We start from the raw sequence: 15,198 nt of genomic DNA on the forward strand, positions 1-15,198 counted from the left end.
GTTGAGGATTTTTGCATCTATGTTCATCAGTGATATTGGCCTGCAGTTTTCTTTCTTTGTGACATCCTTGTCTGGTTTTGGTATCAGGGTGATGGTGGCCTCGTAGAATGAGTTTGGGAGTGTTCCTCCCTCTGCTATATTTTGGAAGAGTTTGAGAAGGATAGGTGTTAGCTCTTCTCGAAATGTTTAATAGAATTCGGCTGTGAAGCCATCTGGTCCTGGGCTTTTGTTTGTTGGAAGATTTTTAATCACAGTTTCAATTTCAGTGCTTGTGATTGGTGTGTTCATATTTTCTATTTCTTCCTGATTCAGTCTTGGCAGGTTGTGCATTTCTAAGAATTTGTCCATTTCTTCCAGGTTGTCCATTTTATTGGCATAGAGTTGCTTGTAGTAATCTCTCATGATCTTTTGTATTTCTGCAGTGTCAGTTGTTACTTCTCCTTTTTCATTTCTAATTCTATTGATTTCAGTCTTCTCCCTTTTTTTCTTGATGAGTCTGGCTAATGGTTTATCAATTTTGTTTATCTTCTCAAAGAACCAGCTTTTAGTTTTATTGATCTTTGCTATCGTTTCCTTCATTTCTTTTTCATTTATTTCTGATCTAATTTTTATGATTTCTTTCCTTCTGCTAACTTTGGGGGTTTTTTTGTTCTTCTTTCTCTAATTGCTTTAGGTGCAAGGTTAGGTTGTTTATTCGAGATGTTTCCTGTTTCTTAAAGTAGAATTGTATTGCTATAAACTTCCCTCTTAGAACTGCTTTTGCTGCATCCCATAGATTTTGGGTCATTGTGTCTCCAGTGTCATTTGTTTCTAGGTATTTTTTATTTCCTCTTAGATTTCTTCAGTGATCACTTCGTTATTAAGTAGTGTATTGTTTAGCCTCCATGTGTTTGTATTTTTTACAGATCTTTTCCTGTAATTGATAACTAGTCTCATAGCATTGTGGTTGGAAAAGATAACTTGATACAATTTCAATTTTCTTAAATTTACCAAGGCTTGATTTGTGACCCAAGATATGATCTATCCTGGAGAACGTTCCATGAGCACTTGAGAAAAATGTGTATTCTGTTGGTTTTGGATGGAATGTCCTATAAATATCAATGAAGTCCATCTTGTTTAATGTATCATTTAAATCTTGTGTATTTCTCCTTGGATTTATCCTGTATGGGACTCTCTGTGCTTCCTGGACTTGATTAACTATTTCCTTTCCCATAATAGGGAAGTTTTCAACTCTAATCTCTTCAAATATTTTCTCAGTTCCTTCCTTTTTCTCTTCTTCATCTGCAACCCCTATAATTCGAATGTTGGTGCATTTAATGTTGTCCCAGAGGTCTCTGAGACTGTCCTTAGTTCTTTTCATTCTTTTTTATTCTGCTCTGCAGTAGTTATTTCCACTATTTTATCTTCCAGGTCACTTATCCGTTCTTCTGCCTCAGTTATTCTGCTATTGATCCCATCTAGAGTATTTTTCACTTCATTTATTGTGTTGTTCATCATTGTTTGTTTCATCTTTAATTCTTCTAGGTCCCTGTTAAATGTGTCTTGCATTTTGTCTACTCTATTTCCAAGATTTTGGATCATCTTTACTGTCATTATTCTGAATTCTTTTTCAGGTAGACTGCCTATTTCCTCTTCATTTGTTAGGTCTGGTGGGTTTTTATCTTGCTCCTTCATCTGCTGTGTGTTTTTCTGTCTTCTCATTTTGCTTATCTTACTGTTTTTGGGGTCTCCTTTTTGCAGGCTGCAGGTTCGTAGTTCCCGTTGTTTTTGGTGTCTGTCCCCAGTGGCTGAGGTTGGTTCAGTGGGTTGTGTAGGCTTCCTGGTGTAGGGGACTAGTGCCTGTGTTCTGGTGGATGAGGCTGGATCTTGTCTTTCTGGTGGGCAGGTCCACGTCTGGTGGTGTGTTTTGGGGTGTCTGTGGACTTATTATGGTTTTAGGCAGCCTCTCTGTTAATGGGTGTGTATATTTTCCTGTCTTGCTAGTTGTTTGGCATAGGATGTCCAGCACTGTAGCTTGCTGGTCGTTGAGTGAAGCTGGGTGCTGGTGTTGAGATGGAGGTCTCTGGGAGATTTTCGCCGTTTGATATTATGTGGAGCTGGGAGGTCTCTTGTGGACCAGTGTCCTGAAGTTGGCTCTCCCACCTCAGAGGCACAGCAGTGACTCCTGGGTGCAGCACCAAGAGCCTTTCATCCACACGGAAAACGAGGAAATGGGGAAAAAATCATAAATCTTGCTCTCAAAGTCCACCTCCTTAATTTGGGATGATTCGTTCTCTATTCATGTATTCCACAGATGCAGGTACATCAAGTTGATTGTGGCGCTTTAATCCGATGCTTCTGAGGCTGCTGGGAGAGATTTCCCTTTCTCGTCTTTGTTCTCACAGCTCCCGGGTTTCAGCTTTGGATTTGGCCCCGCCTCTGCGCGTAGGTCGCCGGAGGGCGTCTGTTCTTCGCTCAGACAGGATGGGGTTAAAGGAGCCGCTGATTGGGGGCTCTGGCTCACTCAGGCCGGGGGAGGGAGGGGCACTGCGTGCGGGGCGGGCCTGAGGCGGCAGAGGCCGGCGTGACGTTGCACCAGGCACGCCGTGCGTTCTCCCGGGGGAGTTGTCCCTGGATCCCGGGATCCTGGCAGTGGCGGGCTGCACAGGCTCCGGGGAAGGGGGTGTGGAGAGTGACCTGTGCTCGCACACAGGCTTTCTGGTGGCGGCGGCAGCAGCAGCCTTAGCGTCTCTTGTCCGTCTCTGGGGTCCGCGCTTTTAGCCGCGGCTCGCGCCCGTCTCTGGAGCTCCTTTAAGCGGCACTCTGAAACCCCTCTCCTCGCCACTAGGAAACAAAGAGGTAAGAAAAAGTCTCTTGCCTCTTAAGCAGCTCCAGACTTTTCCCCGGACTCCCTCCCGGCTAGCCGTGGCGCACTAACCCCCTGCAGGCTGTGTTCACGCCGCCAACCCCAGTCCTCTCCCTGCCTCCGACCGAAGCCCGAGCCTCAGCTCGCAGCCCCGCCCGCCCCGGCGGGTGAGCAGACAAGCCTCTGGGGCAGGTGAGTGCCGGTCGGCCCTGATCCTCTGTGTGGGAATCTCCCTGCTTTGCCATCCGCACCCCTGTGGCTACGCTCTCCTTCCTCCGCGGCCCCGAAGCTTTCCCCCTCCGCCACCCGCAGTCTCCGCCCGCGAAGGGGCTTCTAGTGTGTGGAAACATTTCCTCCTTCACAGCTCCCTCCCACTGCAGGTCCCGTCCCTGTGCTTTTGTCTCTGTTTATTCTTTTTTCTTTTGCCCTACCCAGGTACGTGGGGAGTTTCTTGCCTTTTGGGAGGTCTGAGGTCTTCTGCCAGCGTTCAGTAGGTGTTCTGTAGGAGTTGTTCCACGTGTAGATGTATTTGTGGTGTATCTGTGGGGAGGAAGGTGATCTCCGCGACTTACTCTTCCGCCATCTTCCCGGAAGCCCCACCCACTCATCTTTTTGAGGGAAGCCATAAAAGCCGTGGATCAGCTATGGGGTTTGGGGAGGGGATGCTGGCAAATGGTAGAATGTGGTGAAGACAAGGGCTGCGTGCTGGCCGAGCAGAGGCTGAACTTGCAGGGGACAGCACTCTGAAATCCTGCCAAGAATCACCCCTTGGTCGCTGTGGGCAATTTGCGTTTTCAAGGATCCTGTGGGCAGAGATTCTCTCTAGATATTTCCTCACAGGAGGAGATGAAGAGAAACTAGGTGGTGGAACTTGAAGCTTTTTTTTTTTTTTTTTTTTTTTGCGGTACGCGGGCCTCTCACTGTTGTGGCCTCTCCCATTGCGGAGCACAGGCTCCGGACGCGCAGGCTCAGCAGCCATGGCCCGCGGGCCCAGCCACTCCGCGGCATGTGGGATCTTCCTGGACCAGGGCACGAACCCGTGTCCCCTGCATCGGCAGGCGGACTCGCAACCACTGCGCCACCAGGGAAGCCCAGAACTTGAAGCTTTTTAAGTAGAAAAAGAGGAAATTGTTTGCTTTTCTTTAGTAAAAATATATTTAATTTCTTTACGCATATATACTCAGATAATACATAGTGCTCCCTCAGTGTATCAAGTGAGCAGATATATGCCTCCCCCTGTTTTCACTTGGTTACTCCTTCTTTTCTTCCTCTTCCCACCGCCCGCATTAACTTTCCCTCCATCCTCAGCCCCCCAAGGTAGCTCATGTAACTGCCATGTTTTTCTTCTCATATGGTTAGTTTTCTTCTCAATGGTTAGTTTGATGTGTCGACCTGGGTAGGTTATAGTACCCAGTAATTTAATCAAACACTCGTCTAGGTGTTGCTGTGAAGGTGTTTTGTAGATAATGTTGACATCTACAATCAGTTGACTTTAGGTAAAGGAGATGACCCTCAATAATGTGGGTGTGCCTCATCCAATCTTGAAGGCCTTAAGAGCAAAAACTGAGGTCCCCTGAGGACAGAAACATCAAAATTCTGCCTGGGTTACCAGACTGGCACCCTGCCCTACAGGTTTCAAACTTGTCAGCCTCGCAGTTGCATGAGCCAATACCTTAAAATAAAAATCCGAAGAACCCTGGTTGATATAATACTTACTCATTTAATCATATAAATATTAACATATTGATAGAGACATACAGGTTTTTGCTATCTTTCGATTTGCAAAAATGAGATGATATTGTAAATGTGTTTCTTCATCTTGCTTTTTCTCATCAACATTTAAAAGGCTGCCTAACACTCCTTGGTCCTTAGTGCACATGAGTGCATATGAAACATGAAATGGTTCATTAAGTCATTCTCCTACTAATTGAAAATCACTCTGTTCTCTTTTTTTTCCCACTATGAGTGATGCTACAACAAATATCCTTGTATGTGCATATGTGTATAGACGGATGTATAAAGACTGACAGCCCCACCCCTAGCCAGGGACCCAAGGCCTGTGCCCATGTGTGGGTAAAATGAGGGGGAAGAGGTGAGAGGGGGAGATTTTCTGAGACTCCCTTGACACAGGGGCCCAGTGCTCTGTGAATCTGAAACCTGTTGGTGAAGTCTTAATGTGAGCTAAGTTTAGATGGGGAGGATGGAGATGCAATGGCTGACGGGATTAAGGTGAAAGTCTGGGAACTTCCCTGACGGTCCACTGGTTAGGACTCTGCACTCTCACTGCTGAGGGCCTGGGTTCAATCCCTGGTTGGGGAACTAAGATCCTGCCAGCAGTGTGGCACTACCAAAAAAAGAAAGAAAGTTTGAATGAAAATTGGGATTTTCAAACAGATTTTATGTGAAATGGTAATGGCTCCTATGCCTGAATGCATTATTGCGATGGATATTTTGTCCTACTAGGCATTGCTTCTCCTAATTAAGTTTGTAAAACACAAGGCATGTAAGTTTGCCCGCGGGCCGGTCTCGATTGGACATGATGGATGGGAACCTGAGGACTGCTGAGCGCACACAGTGGTTGATTTAAAACAATATAGAATACCTCGTTGGCAAAAGGAGATTACCACTTTAATTAATGACATGCTGGAAGCTGGCGGGCTGGTACCAATGAATGCTCTGCACAGTAGCCCTGAGTGGCACAGGGAAAAGGTGGATGGGGCCTGAAGAGTCACAGCAGACCAGTGAGGCTTAACTAAGGTTGTGTTGCCCACGGCCCCAGCTTCACCCTCCAAAAATACAACAGGCTCAAGAAGACTGGGACTCTGATTAATCTCGAGAATGCTTCTCTGTTGCAAACTCAAGAAGAGCCAACTGTAGTCATGTGAGAAGAACTCCAATTGGTGATCACTGTCCTGTCGCAAGGTTACCTGAACTCACCAGTTTACCGTCATAATTTGATCAGAAGGGATTTGGCCTTGTTGCAGGTCCTGAGTGTAAGATTATAGCATACTGATGACATTACGAAAATATTGGAAACTGCAGAGCAAGCTAGGACTGACTTGAATGCCACGATGGATCACGTGACCAACTGAAGCTGGTTAATAAATCTAGCAAAGATCCGAGAGCCTGCCTAAAACGTGAAACTCTTAGGAATGTCATGGTCCAGAGCCATTCAAGATATTCCATAAGAGACTAAAAAATAAAGTGCTGTCACCACTCATCCTTAGAACCCAACCCAACCTCCAGCCTTTGGTTAGCTTATTTGGATTCTGGAGAATGCATATTCTACATCTGGAAATACACTAGGTCCTATCTGTAAGGATACCCAGAGGAAAGCCGTATCTAGTTGAGGATCTGAACAAAAGCAGGATGTGTCTGAATTACAAAACGCGATGGCTCTTTCACCACCTTTGGGCCGTTGGGATCCCCACTCAAATATGATTTGGGAAGTGTCTGCCTCTCCCACTCATGCAGACCAGAGCCAGTGGCATAAGCCCATGAGCACCTACCAGTGGCAACCATTGGGATTTTGGACCAGAAATTTTCCAAATTCTGCCCCCTGCCCCTTACACATTACTTGAGAAACAGTTACTAGTGAGCTATTGGGCATTGATTTGGACTGCCTCAATAACTGTAGGACATCCAAAATCATGAAATCTGAAGTATCCACAGTGTCCTGGTAATGTCAGAGAAACACTCTTACAAGGAAGGCAGTGCTCAGAGGAGTTCCATACAAAATGGAAATGGTTTACACAGGAGCATGCTACCAGGGGAACGCAGGGTGGTACTCACCATGCCCACAGCAGGTAGCTGCTTTTCCCCATGACTGACTTTGGAACCACTTGAAGAACTGCTGGGACTTACTGCCTCATGGCCAGTGGCGCTATGAACATCTGTTAGTTGACCAGCAAAGAGCTGCCTGGTTTACAGATGACAGTTGCAAGATGAATAAACAGTATCCTGTCTGGAAAGACTGATTAAAGAAAGTAAGAATAAATCAGCTCAATGGGCTGAATTGCAGGCTATTTTCCTAGCAGCGATGGAAGAATTGAACGATGGGAAAAGCTCCTACATTTGGGTTTTCACTGACTCATGTGCAGTAGCTAATGGCCTGGTCATATGGTCAGGTGATTGGACAATGAAAAACTGGACTATTAAAAGGATGCTCATATGAGGTGTAGCCCTATGGGGAACATTCTGGGAATTTAAGAGATATGTTTGGGTTTTTTCTGGCTGTATTGAGATACAATTGACATATAACATTGTGTAAGTTTTCAAGGTGTATGGTTTTTTGACTTGATACATATTGCAAAATAATTATTATCATAGTATTAGCTAAAACCTCCATCACATAAGTACCTTTTTGTGTGTGTGTGTGGTGAGAACATTTAAGAGTTCCTCGTTTAGCAATTTTCAAGTATACAATACAGTATTATCAACTATAATCATCTATGTTAGACTGCCAGGACTGATTCAACTCAAAACTAGAAGTTGGTAACCCTTTGTCCAACATCACTCCACTTCCTCCACCCCATACCCCCAGCCCCTGGTAACCATCATTCTACTCTCTGTTTCTATGAGGTTGGTTTTTTTGGTTCCACATATAAGTGAGATCACACAGTATTTGTCTTTCTGTGTCTGGCTTATTTGAGCTGGAGTAATGCCCTGAAGATCCACCACACCCTCACCATCACTTATCATTGCTTTTTGTTGCTAACAGGTGTGAGATGATATCTCAGTGTGGTTTCAATTTACATTTCCCTGATGATTAGTGATATAGAGCACCTTTTCTTGTACCTATTGGCCATCTGTATGTCTTTTAAAAGGTTTGTAGTGACAGATAACTACATTGAATGACTTACGTCTTTTTCATTCCTTTTCCTTTTTGCTCCTCTGAATAATTTCAGTTGATCTGTCTTCAAGCTCACTTCTGATTGGTCATGTCTGCTGTTGGAGCTCTCTCTTGAATTCTTCATTTCAGTCATTGTATTCTACAGCTCCAGATTTTTGTTTGGTTCTTTTTTATTTTCTAAACTATTTTTATTTCTTCTTCCAAATTTTATTGAGATACAATTGATACACAGCACCGTGTAAGTTTAAGATGGACAACATAATGATGTGATTTACATACATCTTGAAATGATTCTCACAGTAACTTTAGGGAACATCCACCATCTAATATAAAAACAAAATTAAAAGGGGGGCAGAGTCAGGATGGAGGACTAATCATTAGAGAAATGCAAATCAAAACTACAATGAGATATCATCTCACACCAGTCAGAATTACCATCATCAAAAAATCTACAAACAATAAATGCTGGAGAGGGTGTGGAGAAAAGGGAACCCTCTTGCACTGTTGGTGGGAATGTAAATTGATACAGCCACTATGGAGAACAGTATGGAGGTTCCTTAAAAAAATAAAAATAGAATTACCATATGACCCAGCAATCCCACTACTGGTCATATACCCTGAGAAAACTGTGAATGAAAAAGAAACCTGTCCCACAATGTTCACTGCAGCATTATTTACAATAGCTAGGACATGGAAGCAACCTAAGTGTCCATCAACAGATGAATGGATAAAGAAGATGTGGCACATATATACAATGGAATATTACTCAGCCATAAAAAGGAATGAAATTGAGTTTTTTGTAATGAGGTGGATGGACCTAGAATCTGTCATACAGAGTGAAGTAAGTCAGAAAGAGAAAAACAAACATAACAAACCGTATGTTAATGCATATATATGGAAACTAAAAAAGTGGTACTGGTGAACCTAGTGGCAGGGCAGGAATAAAGATGCAGACGTAGAGAAGAGACTTGAGGACACAGGATGAAGGGGAAGCTGGGACGAACTGAGAGAGTAGCATGGACATATATACACTACCAAATGTTAAATGGATGCCTAGTGGGAAGCAGCTGCATAGCACAGGGAGATCAGCTCAATACTTTGTGACCACCTAGAGGGGTGGGATAGGGAGGGTGGGAGGGAGGCTCAAGAGGGAGGGGCTATGGGGATATATGTATACGTATGGCTGATTCAGTTTGTTGTACAGCAGAAACTAACACAACATTGTGAAGCAGTTATATTCCAATAAAGATGTGAAAAACAAACAAAAAAACCCCAACCAAAATTAAAGAAATGGAAAAAAATTTTTTCTTGTGATGAGAACTCTTAGGATTTACTCTCTTAACTTGCATATATAACATACAGCAGTGTTAATTATATTTGTAATGTTGTACATTATGTCCCTACTATTTATTTATATTTATTATAACTGCAAGTTTATACTTTTTTTTTTTTTTTTTTTTTGCGGTACACGGGCCTCTCACTGCTGTGGCCTCTCCCGTTGCAGAGCACAGGCTCCGGACACGCAGGCTCAGTGGCCATGGCTCACGGGCCCAGCCGCTCCGCGGCATGTGGGATCTTCCCGGACTGGGGAGTGAACCCGTGTCCCCTGCATCGGCAGGTGGACTCTCAACCACTGCGCCACCAGGGAAGCCCACAAGTTTGTACTTTTTGACAGCCTTCCTCCAGTTCTCCCTCCTGCCATCCTCCTGCACCCCCTCAGCAACCCCCCTCCCCGTAACCAGAAATTTGATATCTTTTTCTGTGAGCTTTTGCTGCAAAATTTTTAATCTCTCCGTGAAATCTGAATGAAAGCCTTGCCAGGTAGAGTATTCTTGGTTGTAAGTTCACCTCCTGGTGGGTGTGGATGGTGGATAACATGGCCGGCTGTGGGTTCCATGGTCTCCCAAAGATGATGCTGGCCCACTGCTGAGCAGGGCTGGGTCCTCGTGCTACTGGCTGAGGGGTACAAGGGATCTCAGAGCTGGTCGGTCTGCTGGTGGGTGGAGCTGAGTCCCTGGGCATCCTGGGGCTGGTGTTGGCCTGTGAGTGGGCAGGACCAGGACCCAGAGTCTCTGGCTGCAGGGCCCTAGGGAACCCCAATACTGGTCTCAGCCACTGGTGGGTGGGGTAGATCCTGGGGCTGCTGGCTGAGGGGCCCAAGGTGTCCCAGAGCCGGTGCTGGCCTCCGGGTGTCTGGGCCATGTCCTGACATGGAAGGCTGTGGCGTTATGACAGTCCTGTGGCTGATGTCTGCCTGTACGTGGATGGGGCCAGACCCAGGGGCCCCGAGGGCTGACTCCCACCCACTGGCGGGCACAGCCAGATCCCAGGATCTCTGGCTGCAGTGCCATGGAGGTCCATGAGTTTGTGTGTCAGCCACTGGTGGATGGGCCCAGGGTCCGGGGGTTCCTGGGGCTGCTGCCTGCTCCCTAGTGAGTGAGGCTGGGCCCAGGGCTAGTGCTGGCTCACTGGTGTCAGGGCGGGGTCCTGAGCCCTCTGGTGGACAGGGTCGCTGCCAGGGTGGCTTGGGGCTCAGGGGATCTTAAGATAGCAGGCCTGTTGGTGGGTAGAGCTGCGTCTCCGCCTGGCTGCTTGCTTGGCCTGGGGCATCCTAGTACTAGTGGTGATAGGCCAACTGGCAGGGCCAGTCCTTGCGCTAAGAAGCTAGAGGGAGAATTCCAAAATGGTGCTTCCTAGCCCCCGTGTCCTCGTGGTAGAATGAGCTCCCCCAAAAGGCTGCCTCAGTGTCTGTGACCCCAGTGTGACCTCAAACTGCCTCCTGCCTCTCCGGGAGGCCCTCCAGGATCAGCAGGTGGGTTGGACCGAGGTTCCTTTCAAATGATTGCTTCTGCCCTGGGTCCTGGAGTGTGTGAGATTCTAGGCGCACCCTGTTGAAACGAGTGGAGTTTCAATTTCCCACAGCCCTCTGAGACTCCTGAAGGTAAAGCCCATTGGCCTTAAAGCCAGTGTTCTGTAGGCTCATCTTCTCAGTGCAGACCCCTGAGCTGGGGTGCCTGACGTGGGGCTCAGACAGTTGCACTTGTGATTATCCTCCTATTTGCGGGTCATCCACCTGCACGTGTGGGTCTTGACTGTACCGTGTCTCTGCCCCTCCTACCCATCTCATTGTGGTTCCTTCTTTATACCTTTAGTGGTAGAAGATCTTCTTTTCTAGATTCCAGTCTCTCTCATCAGCAGTGGCTCTGTACACAGTTGTAATTTTGTTGTGCCCATGAGAGGAAGTGAGCTCAGCGTCTTCCTGCTCTGCCGTCTTGGCCACTCCAAATAAGGCAAATGTCCTATTGGGTTCTTTTTTATGTTTTCTCTTTGTTGAACTCCTCATTTTGTTCTTGGATGGTTTCCCTGATACTGTTGAATTGTTGCTGTTGTTGTTGTTTTTTATTTAAGAAATGTTTATTTAGCATCTTCTATGTTCTATATTTAGCTACTGTATACTATATTTATTTGTAACAAAGAAATAACTGCATATGTTGAGAAGTCTCTATGTCCTATACTGTGTTTTTTTGACACCTTTATTAGAGTATAATTGCTTTACAGTGGTGTGTTAGTTTCTGCTTTATAACGAAGTGCATCAGCTATACTGTTAAGTTGTTCATCTGTGTTCTCTTGTAGTTCTCTGAGCATCTTTAGACAATTATTTTGAATTATTTGTAGGGCAATCTCCATTTCTTTGGGGCCAGTTACTGGAGGTTTACTTTCTCCCGTTGGTGGACTCTTGTTTCCCTGACTGCCTGTAGCCTTGCACAGGTGTCTGCACATTTGAAGAATCAGTCACGTCTTTCAGACTTTATGGACTAACTTCAGTAAGGGAAGACTTTCACCTGCAGGTGGGGATGCCCTGGAGAGGGCTGTGACCCCAGGTCTCGTGGTGCAGAGATCCAAGCGTAGAAGCCAGGTGTCTGGGGGTTGAGGGTGTAACGTGTCTTCAGTTCAGGCTGCTGGGGTCCCCGGCGTTGACAACTGTGTGGTCCTTGGTCAGTGCTCTGGGGGAGTCAGCAGGAGCTGCAGTGGCTGCTGGGGTCTTCAGTGGTCCCTCCAGGCCCAGCGGCCAGGAATGAGGGCAGGCAGTGATGGTGACAAGAGCCAGCAGTGTGCATACACTCCGCCACTGAGGCCAGGTGCAGGTGTCTGAGAAGCGGCAGGGCCGGATGCAGACACACACGTGGTGCTGGAGGCCGGGGCAAGCAGCAAGGGCCAGGACCGGCTGGGGGTGACCGGCAGCGGTGGGGTCCCTGGCCGTCAGCCCACACTACTGTGGCTGCTGGTTCTTGCCGTGGGTGCACAGCAGTGATGGGGGTAGGGCAGGGGCCATGCGGGTGCTTAGCTGTGGGGGCTAGTTCTTTTTGTTGGGTTTTGTTTCGTTTTGTTTAAATTTTTTTGGCTGTGCCTCGAGGCTTGCAGGATCTTAGTTCCCCGACCAGGGATTGAACCCGGGCCCCCTACAGTGGAAGTACCAGAGTCCTAACCACTGGACCACCAGGGAAGTCCCTGGAGGGGCTAGTTTTATATGAGTACAGGACAGAGGCAGAAGACGGGGCCTGATTTGGGTCCACAACCAGCTACAGGGGCCCTGGCTCTCAGGCATGCTCGCCCGTGGCTACACAGCCTCCCCTGAGGCAAACGCATGCTCTGGCCGCTGGCCGCAGGTGTCTGGCTGTCGGCATGTAAGCGCACAGCTGCAGGCGCTAGCCCCGAGTGCACCGTGATGATGGGGTCTAGGGTCAGCTGTGGGGTTCTAGGCTGGCATCCTCCACTCACAGGCTGCAGGGGGCGGGGCTTGCTGCTGGTGTGTTCCCTGGGCTCCAGTGGGGACGGGGGAGGCGGGGAGGGAGAGCCGAGGGGCTCAGGTGGCTGGCGTCAGCGAACTTGAATACGGGGGCAGTGGCGGGGAGCTGATACCATCGGCAGGGGGCCCACAGGCAGCTGTACTGGTCACTGGTTCCTTCTTCAGTGGCAAAAGCTGCTGGGTTTGCATGTGTGGCAGGTCACTGTGAACCACAATTGCTCCCACTGTCTTTGGTAGCCTTGCTTCTCTTCCTTATTCGTAGCCATCTGTGTCAGCTTTGCAACCTTAATGGAATGAGACTGAAGCAGGCCTTCGGATGGCACCCCGGAAGGCTGGGGCGGCCGGTCGCTCGCGCTGCTCTTCCTTTCCTGGCAAGGGGACCTCTTTCTACTGCTGGTGCTGAGCACTGCCAGCCCAGGGATGGGCTGATGAAAGCAAAATTAAGCTGTCTTCCTTCTCTCTGTGTGCACTTATTCTTGGGTTTGTTGTTCTGCTCTGTTGCTGAAGTTTCTTCAGTTGACTTAAGTGGGCTCCAGAGCCCTCTGTTTTTGTTCATGGATAGCCGTGTAATTGTGGCCCTTCGCAGGGGTGGGGCAGAGCCTGGGGTCTCCTATGCCGCCATCTTGGTGACATCATTCTAAGGGGCACATTAAGTAGGACATGTCAATGCCCATCAGAAAAACTCCCTTCTTGGGACTTCCCTGGTGGCGCAGTGGTTAAGAATCTGCCTGACAATGCAGGGGACACGGGTTCGAGCCCTGGTCCGGGAAGATCCCACAGGCCGCAGAGCAACTAAGCCCATGCGCCACAACTACTGAGCCTGCGCTCTAGAGCCCGAGAGCCACAACTACTGAGCCCACGTGCCTCAACTACTGAGCCTGTGTTCTAGAGCCCACGAGCCACAACTACTGAGCCCACGTGCCTCAACTACTGAGCCTGCGCTCTAGAGCCCGAGAGCCACAACTACTGAGCCCGCGCACCTACAGCCCATGCTCCGCAACAAGAGAAGCCACCACAATGAGAAGCCTGCGCACCGCAACGAAGAGTAGCCCCGGCTCGCCGCAACTAGAGAAAGCCCGCGCAGCAACAAAGACCCAACGCAGCCAGAAATAAGTAATAAGTAAATTTTAAAAAAAGAAAATGAGAAAAGAAAAACTCCCTTTTTGAGAAATCCCTGGCGGTCCAGTGGTGAGGACTCTGTGCTTCCACGGCAGCACTGCAGGGGGCACGGGTTCAATCCCTGGTCGGGGAACTAAGATCCTGCATGCCTCACGGCATGGCCAAAAGAAAAAGAAAAATTCCCTTCTAGGTTTGGAAGGTGATTGGATCCACCAAGTGGACTTTTTGGACACCTGGGTCCATGAAATGAGTGGATGGACGTGAGGCGTACTGCAGCAATGCAGAGAAGGACTAAAGTGAGACGCCTTCTGAGGCACAAAACAATAACCAGAACTGTTCTGTCTGTCAACAAGAGAGACAGAGAGTGCAGGTGACTATGGGGGAAATTCCCTGGGGGAAGGCCTTGCACATAGCTGGACTACACCCCAGGGACTATGAATGGGTCGTAACAGTGATAGACGCTTACTCTGGAATGGGCTTCGCATAGGCAGTGGTAGACACAAATGCTCAAAATACTGTCAAAGGATTGGAACAGAAGATCCTTACCCATTTGAGCTGCCAAGTTACATTTCTTCAGACCAAGGGATGTCCTCCCCAGCCCATAATATCCAACAGTGTCCATTATCAAATGGACAAATTGCATTGCATATCCTCATTAGAGTAATGGTTTAATAGAGGAGCGGAACAGACAGTTGAAACGTTCGTTGTCTTAAACCGGGGGTGGCAGCGGGGAGAGAAAGGCATGCAGGGCAGGCTTCCATACCTCCCCGAGTGTGTGCTCACACTGCACAAGAGGGGGCCTCAGTAGATTCCTCTGCTGGGGTGGGGGGCCGGTGTGGAGGAGAGGGGGTGAGGGAGGATGCTGGTGCGACTCTGTAACTTTCTTTTTTCCTACTCGATGCAGTCACCCCAGGACTAGGGATGCAACTGCAGGTGCTGGAAGCAGGGATGATTCTTTTTTCTTTTCTCAATATTTATTTATTTGGCTGCACGGGTCTTAGTTGCAGCACGCGGATATTCAGTTGCCGGGTTCGGGATCTTTTAGTTGCGGCATGTGGGATCTAGTTCCCTGATAAGGATCGAACCCGGGCCCCCTGCGTTGGGAGCACAGAGTCTTAACCACTGGACCACCAGGGAAGTCCCAGCAGGGATGATTCTTGAGCAAGTAACTATCTCTTTCAACCTTTGTATCAGAATTCCTACAGTCCTGATAGGGTGGATTGTACCTTCACCCTGTCTAGAAAGGTTGGGGTGACAGTGAATGCACTGTTCTGCAGCTGTGTAACCCTACTCTATACGAATGGGAGGGGTCCAAGGGGGAGACACTGGCTAGAATAGTATTGCTGCCAGCAACCTGGACCAGCACACAGGCCGAAATGAATGTCCCTTCCAAAGGTGAAAAAGTCTTGGTAAAAACAAATGACAAATGGAGAGAAGGAGAGATCATAGCTGAGAGGAAAGGAATGAATAAGTGGGGTATGCAGTGAGGGAAATCCAACTTTATATTATTGATAATACCTCAAAAGAGGCTCAGAACGAGAGATTCATATTATCTTTCAGGACAATTGTGCCTGA

At 47.9% G+C, this 15,198-nt stretch overlaps 1 protein-coding gene across 1 annotated transcript in view; it reads left to right on the top strand.

The window, feature by feature from the left end:
• The first annotated feature begins 2,632 nt into the window (after positions 1–2,632).
• The window catches only part of LOC307193545 (N-acetyllactosaminide beta-1,6-N-acetylglucosaminyl-transferase-like), a 56,479-nt gene continuing 43,913 nt past the window's right edge, over positions 2,633–15,198 (top strand). The window contains exon 1 of the mRNA XM_079935688.1: positions 2,633–2,838. The gene's annotated coding sequence lies outside the window, so the exon portion shown is untranslated. The remainder of the gene's footprint in view (positions 2,839–15,198) is intronic.

This window comes from Stenella coeruleoalba (assembly GCF_951394435.1).
Source record: "Stenella coeruleoalba genome assembly, chromosome: 10".
In the NCBI taxonomy this organism is placed as follows: Eukaryota; Metazoa; Chordata; class Mammalia; order Artiodactyla; family Delphinidae; genus Stenella; species Stenella coeruleoalba.